The sequence below is a fragment of the Nicotiana tomentosiformis genome, chromosome 9, assembly GCF_000390325.3.
Source record: "Nicotiana tomentosiformis chromosome 9, ASM39032v3, whole genome shotgun sequence".
NCBI lineage: Eukaryota > Viridiplantae > Streptophyta > Magnoliopsida > Solanales > Solanaceae > Nicotiana > Nicotiana tomentosiformis.
The window spans coordinates 63,442,465-63,454,286 of NC_090820.1; positions in this window are offsets into that span (position 1 = coordinate 63,442,465).

Genomic DNA, 11,822 nt, shown 5'->3' on the forward strand with positions numbered 1-11,822 from the left:
GGAAGCTCACAAATGTGACCAAGTATCGCAAATGCAGACACCCCTTCGCAATTGCAGATGTTGCAATTGCGACAACAGTGCAAAGATGGCCTTCCCAGGCATACTTCGCATAAGCGATCAGGACTCCACAAATGAGGACCTTCACAATTGCGAGAAGACCATTACAATTGCGAGGTCTGTAGCACCAACAACAGTTGAATGTTCCCAAAATCAATTCGAAACGGGTCCCACACCAAACATCCACACAAGTATATAAACCTCATACGAACTCGCTCGAAATCTCAAAACATAAAAATAACATCTATAACCACGAATCCAACAAAAAAACACATCATGCAAGTCTTCAAGTTTAAGAACTTTAATTTTCACAACCAAGCGTCTGATTCTTACCAAACCAACTCGGAATGAGACCAAACTTTGCACACAAATTTCAAATGATAAAACGAACCTATTCCAAGTCTCGGAACAAAAATTAGAAACTGATAGCCTAGTCAACTAATGGTCAGGCTTATGAACTTTCAAAACCTTCAAACTGCCAACTTTTGACAAAAAGAGTCAAATCATCCTAGAAACCTCCAAATCTAATTCCAGACATATGCCTAAGTCCAAAATCACCACAAAAACCTGTTGGAGCCATCAAAATACGAATCCGAGGTCATTTATACAAAAGTAAAACCTTGGTCAACTCTTATAACTTCATCTTTCAAAAATGGAACTCAGTGTTCTGATTAACTCCGAAAACCTCCCCAGAACCAAACCAACTATCCCCGAAAGTCACAACATAACAACCAAGTACATGGAAAGAATCAATTGAGGAAACGGGGATCAAATACATAAAATGACCTGCCGGGTTGTTACATTCTTCCCCTCTTAAGCAAACATTCTGTCACGCCCCGAACCTAGGAGCGAGACAAGCACCCTGTGCCTCACCTAACCTGGCGTACCAAATTGCGACTAAGGGACTTCTGAACACATAATGTCATACTTTGGCCATGGGGCCACCTTGCAAGACAATTTGCGAAGCAAAATATAAAACTGAATGAAAACTGGCGCTAACTAAACATCAATATAAAGCTAGGCCGACAAGACTGTCATAGCTACTACAGCTGAGAAACCATCAAATATACATACCAGGCCTACAAACCCAACATACTGCACTAACCAACAGGATATGCCTACAAGCCTCTACTGATAGATGTACTGTGATCGGAACAGGGCCCCGACCTACCCATAATATATATACAGATATACATAAGATGTACACAAAACTCTAGACCTGGCAACTCTGAAAGATGTGGAGCTTACCGATCAGGCGGAACTCGGGAAACACATACTGAGGAGGTCTACCCGTCTGTCTGTCTGAACCTGCACGCATGAAATGCAGCGCCCCCAAAAAGGGACGTCAGTACGAAATAATGTACCGAGTATGTAAGGCAATAAAATAACTGAAATCTGAAACTGAACTGATAATATGATAACTGAAATTAACTGGGAGTCAAAGATGATCTGGAGATATACTTACCTGCTGATACTGACTCAACTCCTTCAATATAGTAAGTAAAATAATTGTACGGCCTTATAAGGCTCGGTATATATAACTGCTCTGCCATAGTAGGCTCGCTCATAGGCGCTCGGCCATACTAGGCTATGTATCTCGACCATGCTGGGCTCGCTCATAGGCGCTCGGCCACAGTAGGCTCGGTATATAACTTTCCATCTGATCAGAGGTTGCCCAATAGGGGCCTGCCCATCGATTATAGCTCGATGGTAATGAAAATACTGTAATACTGTATATATAGGCTTGTTGCTCTCTTGACTGGAAGAAGACAATACTAAATTGAATATAGAATCTCGATAAGGAATAATATTGTAACTTATGAGACTAGAATAGTGTGAATAAATTCATGAATATGAACTTCTCTTTTTGTCTCATTATTAACACATGTAGCTACGAGATCATGCCAAAATGAAGGAAGGCTTAGCCTTAACATACCTTATCACAATCTTTCCAATCACCAAGTTGAACTCACCTCTTCACACCTTAATCTACAAGAATGATAATAATACTATCGTTAAGTTACGAAAGGTACAACTATCGCACAACGAACGACAAACCTATTTTGTATTAAAACGGGCAGCATCTCCCCTATAATATGCCCTTCCTCCAAATTCAAGATAACACCAACAATACAAGAACAGAACAATAACAACATATATACATCATTTTCCAGCCCTATATACACCATCAAATACTACAAAATAGCCCAACACACCCCAATCTCTTCGTACACAAAACGACCACCGTAGTAGTGTCAAACGACCCGAAAATGTTATGACGAACGACCAGCCAACCACCCTACATTTATATGGTGTTTATAAACCCCCTTCCTCCTCCAAAACTCCACAAAATAGTAGTAAAACACGCAGCCCAACAGCAACACAAAACAGTCCACAAAACAGTCCGCTACAAGTGAATAACTCGAACTCACGGCTTCCGATCACCGTCCCGTGAGTTCTTACAAGTATAGAACGACTTACCATGAATTTACAGCAGAAAAAATGGATGAAAGAGAGCAGTAAACTCACCTTATTTGTTGGATAACTCAGCTCCTATCTTGGTTCTTCAAACTCTAAGTTTTACCTCCAATTGGAACTTGAAAGGGAGAGAAAATCAATTAGGGTTTGTGGGAAATTTTTGGGAGGATTCTTTGCAGAGCTTATATCTGGTTATTATGCTCTATTTTAAGTCTAATATATGAAGAAAATAGGCCCTTAAAAGGCCTCTTTGGACGACCCGAAATGGCCCATATTTGGGCTTTCATTTAAGCAAGTAGGTGACACACCTACTTGTCACCTAGCAGCTTGCGCAGTATTGCACAAATGCCCATATATCTCTACTCCGATGTCGTATTGACAAACGGTTTAATGAGTTGGAAAATAGACTCATAGATCTTTAATTTGATGGGTGGAACACCCCATAACCCTAAGTATATTGGGAGAAAATCGTAGTTACATTCGACCCAAAGTTTCAGTAAAACTTATGAATGTAACTTGTGATGACTTTCATCGACTTTTGTTCCACAACTCTCTTGACTTCAAAACATAACAAACGGATGTCATACGACTAATATAAATCATAACATAATCTCCTTATCATGTTAATCACCCTAGTCTCACCCCAAAGGTACATGTTATAACATTCCCAACTTGTCGACTTTCGACGAAACATTGTTTTATTCAATTGCTTAGCTTCTGAACTGTCCAACCCTCTTTGTACTTGTTGTTCATGATCTTCAATATTTGTAAACTCAGAGGTAACATTATTAACTTACTTTATATACTTTTAAATATTATCTCATTTTTGGTCCTACATTAGTTTGCTTACGAAGCATTTTTATGTACGAAAATATAGGGTGTAACATCATTCCCCCCTTGGAAACATTCGTCCTCGAATGTTTACTCTTAGAGACTTTGGAAACTTTTGCCAGAGTATCCTTCGTACACTAGGTTAAAACCAACCTGCACGTAGCCAAAAACATACTATGCATGCCACATATGGCCAATCTTTATAAATAGCAGCAATTTGCCTCACCGACCGTAAATCATAAATATTGAAAGTGAAAAATAAAAGCTTACCTGATGACCTGCTAGCCTACATAAGAGCTATGTTGTAGCGTCCCATCTCGAACCATATCTTCAGTTTGAAATAGGTGGGGGTATTTAGACTTCATTTCTTCCTCCGATTCCCACGTCATCTCTTCTACATTCTTGCTCCTCCATAAAACCTTTACGGAAGCTACCTCCTTATTTCGTAGATTGCGGATTTGTCGGTCTAGGATGGCAACTGGAATTTCCTCGTATGACAAGTCCTCTGTAATCTGTACATCATCCGTGGGCACCACTCGGGTAGGATCGCCAATGCACTTCCGTAGCATAGATACGTGAAAAACCGGATGGACAGACTCCAATTCTGAGGGCAACTCTAACTCATAAGCTAGTTGGCCCACTCTCCGAATGATCCTATAAGGCCCAATATACCGTGGGCTAAGCTTTCCTTTCTTGCCAAACCTCATCACGCCCTTCATAGGTGATACCTTTAAGAATACCCAGTCATTAATCCTGAACTCTAAGTCTCGTCGCCGCACGTCAGAATATGACTTCTGACGACTCTGAGCTGTCAACAGTCGCTCCCGGATAACCTTTACTTTCTCTATGGCCTGCTGAACCAGGTCTGGCCCATGTAACCCAGATTCTCCAACATCAAACCACCCTATAGGAGATCTGCACTTACGCCCATACAAAGCCTCGTACGGAGCCATCTGGATACTGGAGTGGTAACTGTTATTATATGCAAACTCGATAAGAGGTAGATGTTCATCCCAACTTCTTTTAAAATCCAACACACATACTCGTAACATATCCTCGAGCGTCTGAATTGTGCGCTCGGCTTGTCCATCAGTCTGTGGATGAAAAGCTGTGCTGAGATTCACCTGAGTCCCTAGACCTCTCTGAAATGACCTCCAAAAATGTGCTGTAAACTGAGCCCCACGGTCAGATATAATAGAAACTGGTACTCCGTGTAGCCGCACTATCTCCTTAATATATAACTTTGCATAATCTTCTGCTGTATATGTAGATCTGACCGGTAGGAAGTGAGCTGATTTCGTGAGCCTATCGACTATCACCCATATGGAATCGAACTTACGATTAGAACGAGGTAAACCCGTGATAAAGTCCATGTTTATCGCCTCCCATTTCCATGTCGGGATCTCTATAGTCTGCATTAGCCCTCCAGGCTTCTGGTGCTCTATCTTCACTTGCTGGCAACTAGTACATTGGGCGACAAACTCAGCAATGTTCTTCTTCATATCATTCCACCAGTACACATCCTTAATGTCATGATACATCTTCGTCGATCCAGGATGGATGGAATACCATGAATAATGTGCCTCTGACATAATCTTGTCTCGTAGCCCTGCTACATCTGGAACACACAAACGACCCCTGTATCTAAGAACCCCATCTCCCTTGAGCTCTAACAATGGCTTCTTCTGCTGCGAAACTCGCTCTCTCAACTCGACCAACTCTGGGTCCTCGTACTGCCTTTCCTTGACTTCAGCTATGAGGGATGATTTTGCAGTGTTTTGGATTACAACTCCACCATCCTCAGAATCTACTAACCGAACCCCCAACGAAGCCAATTGATGAATCTCTCTAGCTAATTGTCTTTTCTCGGGCTCTACATGTGCTAAGCTACCCATAGATCGACGACTTAAGGCATCTGCTACAACATTAGCTTTCCCTGGATGGTAGAGAATGTTAACATCGTAATCTTTCAATAACTCAAGCCATCGCCTCTGTCGCAAATTCAACTCTTTCTGCTTGAAAATATATTGTAGGCTTTTATGATCAGTAAATACATCAACATGAACACCATATAAATAATGCCTCCATATCTTAAGTGCATGGACAACCGCAGCTAACTCGAGGTCGTGGGTCAGATAATTCCTCTCGTGCTTCCTCAACTGCCTTGAAGCATACGCAATTACCTTCCCATGTTGCATCAGGACACATCCTAACCCGACACCTGATGCATCACAATACACGGCATAACCCTCTAGACCCTCTGGAAGTGTTAGAACTGGAGCTGAGGTCAACCTGTTCTTAAGCTCTTGGAAACTCCGCTCACAAGCCTCTGTCCATTGAAACTTAGTTTCTTTCTGTGTCAACTTCGTCAATGGTGCCGAAAGGGAAGAAAAACCCTCTACGAACCTCCGATAGTATCCTGCTAAGCCTAGAAAGCTACGAACCTCTGTCGGAGTGGTAGGTCTAGGCCAAGATTTCACGGCCTCAATCTTCTGAGTGTCCACCTTTATCCCTTCATCTGATACAATATGCCCCAAGAATGCTACAGACTTCAACCAGAACTCACATTTAGAAAACTTAGCATACAACTTACGATCACGGAGGGTTTGGAGTACCGCTCGCAGGTGGTCCGCATGCTCATCCTCTGAACGGGAATAAACCAGAATATCATCAATAAATACTATCACGAACAGATCTAAAAATGGTCGGAATAGGCTATTCATCAAGTCCATAAATACAGCGGGTGCATTAGTCAACCCGAAGGACATGACAAGGAACTCGAAGTGGCCATATCGGGTCCTGAAGGCTGTCTTCGGAATATCTTTTTCCCGAACTCTGACTTGGTGGTACCCCGACCTCAAATCTATCTTTGAAAAGCATCTAGCCCCCTGCAACTGATCAAACAAGTCATCGATCCTTGGAAGTGGATACTTATTCTTAATAGTTACCTTGTTCAGCTGCCTATAATCGATACACATCCTCAGCGAGCCGTCTTTCTTCCGCACAAATAGTACCGGTGCACCCCAAGGTGAGGTACTGGGCCTAATGTAACCTTTCTCCAGCAAATCTTTTAACTGCTCCTTCAACTCCTTCAATTCGGCAGGTGCCATTCTATACGGAGGGACGGATATTGGTTGAGTTCCTGGAAGCAAATCGATGCTAAAATCAATCTCTCGCTCTGGAGGAATACCTGGAAGCTCATCTGGAAACACATCTGCATACTCTTTGACTATGGGAATAGACTGAAGTGTAGGTATCTCAGCATCTGCATCTCTAACTCGCACAATATGATAAATGCACCCTTTTGCGATCATTTTCCTCGCCTTCAGATAGGAAATAAACCTACCTCTGGGTGTTGGTGTATTACCTACCCATTCAAGGACTGGCTCACCCGGAAAATGAAATTTGGCTGCCTTTGCTCGGCAATCAACTGTGGCATAGCAAGCTGCCAACCAGTCCATGCCCATGATAGCATCAAAATCCATCATCTCTAGCTCAACTAGGTCAGCTGAGGTCTGACGACTACAAATTGTCACCGTACAACCTCGGTAAACCCGTCTAGCAATAATCGATTCTCCGACCGGTGTAGATACCGCAAAAAGATCACTTAGTATTTCAGGCACTATACCAAACTTCCTCGCGACAAATGGGGTAATATACGATAAAGTAGATCCTGGGTCTATCAAAGCATAAGCATCGTGAGAGAAAATGGTTAATATACCTGTCACAACATCTGGTGAAGACTCCTGGTCCTGTCAACCCGCTAGAGCATAGATACGGTTCTGATTACCACCTGAACTGGAACCTCTACCTCTACCAGCCGAAGACTAAGACTCGCGCCTTGAAGGATGCACGAACATAGATGATCCTATTGTTGAACTCGCTGGTTGTGCCATTCCCCCCGAATCTCTATTTGGGCAATCTCGCATCATATGCCCCGGACGCCCACATATATAACAAGCATCAGAACCTGCTCGGCATTGGCCCAAGTGTCCTCTACCACAGATTTCACACCGTGGAGGAAATGACTATGTCTGTGCAGATCCTCGCTGTCGCTGCAAACCCGATACCCGTGAGCTCTCACCTGGTCCTGACTGAGTATAGCAGTCATACCTGTAACCCTATAACTGAGGTGGCGGAGGCCTAGGTGGCCGTCCGAAGTACTGGGTCCTATAACTACCCTGAGATTGCTCCTGAGACCTGGGAAATCTCATCCTCTTACGTTGCCCTTGCTCAGCCCTCTCTGTACCCTGCTGCCGACGCCTACCCCTTTCTATATTCTGGGCGAATGCCTGAATCCGGGAGATATCCATACTATCCTGCAATGCAGCGGTGGCACATGCCTCGGTTAACTCTGGGGCTAACCCTGCTATAAACCTGTGAATCCTGTCCCGCATAGTAGAAACTATGGATGGTGCATATCTGGCCAATGAGTCAAAACGGAGACTATACTCTCGAACACTCATATTACCCTGCTTGAGGGCTAGAAACTGATCGACTCGAGCCTGTCGGATCTCCCGCGGTAAGTACTGGTCAAGGAAAGCATCTGAAAAATTCTCCCAAATAGCTGGAGGTGTATCACGTCCCCTGGACCTCTCCCATCCCTCATACCAAAGGATGGCTATATCTCGGAGTCGAAAAGCTGCTAGCTCAACTGCCTCTTTCTCCGTGGCATGCATAACACGAAAGATCCTGTGAAGTTGATCTATGAAATCCTGCGGGTCCTCCCTCTGATCTGTCCCCGTGAACTCTGGGGGACTCAAAGCAATAAACTCTCGGACCCTTGAACTCCCAGACCCCTCAGAAGTTCCTGCACTAGCTGATGCCCTAGCATGTTGCTGGGTAGCTACCAACTGTGTCAACAAATGCACCGCACTCCTTAAGTCCTGATCTGATGGAAGTGGAGGGGGAACTGGATGTGCGGTTTCCCTAGGAATCTCCGTAGTTGGTGGAGGAGCCGGTAATGGCTGAGTAGGGGTCTCCCCTTGAGCCTCAGACTGGGCCCCATCTACGGGGGTACCCTGCTGGTCCCCTCACCTACTACTGTATCTCTCCTCTGGCTAGCCGTAGTCTTCCTAGTCACCGTCATCTGTGCATGCAAACACCAACACATAAGTTTAATTCAAATTTCCTATAACTCAGTTCTATAGCACGATTTAGATTTCAAAGAAGTGTAACCAACTCCTAAATGCCCTGTAGTGCCCTGCTTATATAATGTGGTGCACAACACATCTATAAACAAGACCCTACTAGACACAACTTGTAGACTCCCTAGGACAGAACTACTCTGATACCAAGTTTGTCACGCCCCAAACCTAGGAGCGAGACAAGCACCCTGTGCCTCACCTAACCTGGCGTACCAAATTGCGACTAAGGGACTCTGAACACATAATGTCATACTTTGGCCATGGGGCCGCCTTGCAAGACAATTTGCGAAGCAAAATATAAAACTGAATGAAAACTGGCGCTAACTAAACATCAATATAAAGCTAGGCCGACAAGACTGTCATAGCTACTACAGCTGAGAAACTATCAAATATACATACCAGGCCTACAAACCCAACATACTGCACTAACCAACAGGATATGCCTACAAGCCTCTACTGATAGATGTACTGTGATCGGAACAGGGCCCCGACCTACCCATAACATATATACAAATATACATAAGATGTACACAAAACTCTAGACCTGGCAACTCCGAAAGATGTGGAGCTTACCGATCAGGCGGAACTCGGGAAACACCTACTGAGGAGGTCTACCCGTCTGTCTGTCTGAACCTGCACGCATGAAATGCAGCGCCCCCAAAAAAGGGACGTCAGTACGAAATAATGTACCGAGTATGTAAGGCAATAAAATAACTGAAATCTGAAACTGAACTGATAATATGATAACTGAAATTAACTGGGAGTCAAAGATGATCTGGAGATATACTTACCTGCTGATACTGACTCAACTCCTTCAATATAGTAAGTAAAATAATTGTACGGCCTTATAAGGCTCGGTATATATAACTGCTCTGCCATAGTAGGCTCGCTCATAGGCGCTCGGCCATACTAGGCTATGTATCTCGACCATGCTGGGCTCGCTCATAGGCGCTCGGCCACAGTAGGCTCGGTATATAACTTTCCATCTGATCAGAGGTTGCCCAATAGGGGCCTGCCCATCGATTATAGCTCGATGGTAATGAAAATACTGTAATACTGTATATATAGGCTTGTTGCTCTCTTGACTGGAAGAAGACAATACTAAATTGAATATAGAATCTCGATAAGGAATAATATTGTAACTTATGAGACTAGAATAGTGTGAATAAATTCATGAATATGAACTTCTCTTTTTGTCTCATTATTAACACATGTAGCTACGAGATCATGCCAAAATGAAGGAAGGCTTAGCCTTAACATACCTTATCACAATCTTTCCAATAACCAAGTTGAACTCACCTCTTCACACCTTAATCTACAAGAATGATAATAATACTATCGTTAAGTTACGAAAGGTACAACTATCGCACAACGAACGACAAACCTATTTTGTATTAAAACGGGCAGCATCTCCCCTATAATATGCCCTTCCTCCAAATTCAAGATAACACCAACAATACAAGAACAGAACAATAACAACATATATACATCATTTTCCAGCCCTATATACACCATCAAATACTACAAAACAGCCCAACACACCCCAATCTCTTCGTACACAAAACGACCACCGTAGTAGTGTCAAACGACCCGAAAATGTTATGACGAACGACCAGCCAACCACCCTACATTTATATGGTGTTTATAAACCCCCTTCCTCATCCAAAACTCCACAAAATAGTAGTAAAACACGCAGCCCAACATCAACACAAAACAGTCCACAAAACAGTCCGCTACAAGTGAATAACTCGAATTCACGGCTTCCGATCACCGTCCCGTGAGTTCTTACAAGTATAGAACGACTTACCATGAATTTACAGCAGAAAAAATGGATGAAAGAGAGCAGTAAACTCACCTTATTTGTTGGATAACTCATCTCCTATCTTGGTTCTTCAAACTCTAAGTTTTACCCCCAATTGGAACTTGAAAGGGAGAGAAAATCAATTAGGGTTTGTGGGAAATTTTTGGGAGAATTCTTTGCAGAGCTTATGTCTGGTTATTATGCTCTATTTTAAGTCTAATATATGAAGAAAATAGGCCCTTAAAAGGCCTCTTTTGACGACCCTAAATGGCCCATTTTTGGGCTTTCATTTAAGCAAGTAGGTGACACACCTACTTGTCACCTAGCAGCTTGCGCAGTATTGCAAAAATGCCCATATCTCTCTACTCCGATGTCGTATTGACAAAAAGTTTAATGAGTTGGAAAATAGACTCATAGATATTTAATTTTATGGGTGGAACACCCCATAACCCTAAGTATATTGGGAGAAAATCGCAGTTACATTTGACCCAAAGTTTCAGTAAAACTTATGAATGTAACTTGTGATGACTTTCATCGACTTTTGTTCCACAACTCTCTTGACTTCAAAACATAACAAACGGATGTCATACGACTAATATAAATCATAACATAATCTCCTTATCATGTTAATCACCCTAGTCTCACCCCAAAGGTACATGTTATAACATTCCCAACTTGTCGACTTTCGACGAAACATTGTTTTATTCAATTGCTTTAGCTTCTGAACTGTCCAACCCTCTTTGTACTTGTTGTTCATGATCTTCAATATTTGTAACCTCAGAGGTAACATTATTAACTTACTTTATATACTTTTAAATATTATCTCATTTTTGGTCCTACATTAGTTTGCTTACGAAGCATTTTTATGTACGAAAATATAGGGTGTAACACATTCGTCCTCGAACGAGTTTAGAGTAATATCTGAAGTTCCAAAGATATGGGGGTATGTGCTCCGCATATCATTCTCGGTCTCCCATGATGCTTCCTCGACTGGTTGACCTCTCCACTGAACCTTCACCGATGCATTATCTTTCGACCTAAGCTTTCAAACCTGCCTATCCAAAATGGCCATCGACTCCTTCTCATAAGCCAGATTATCATCCAACTGTACTGTGTTGAAGTCCAAATCATGTGACTTATCTTCATGATACTTCGGAAGCATAGACATGAAATATCGAATGAACTCCTACAAGGCTAGGAGGCAAGTTAAGTCTATATGCAAACTTGCCGATTCTCTCCAACACCTCAAAAGGACCAATAAACATCATGCTCAACTTGCCCTTCTTTCCAAATATCATCGCGCCCTTCATAGGTGCAACTCTAAGGAGAACTTTCTCGCCCTCTATTAAAGCTAAATCACGAACCTTACGATCTGCAACTCTTCTGCCTGGACTGAGATGTGTGAAGCCTCTCCTGAATCAACTTCACCTTCTCCAAAATGTCACAAACCAAGTCTCTGCTCAATAACATAGCCTCGCCGGGCTCGAATCAATCCACAAAGAACAACA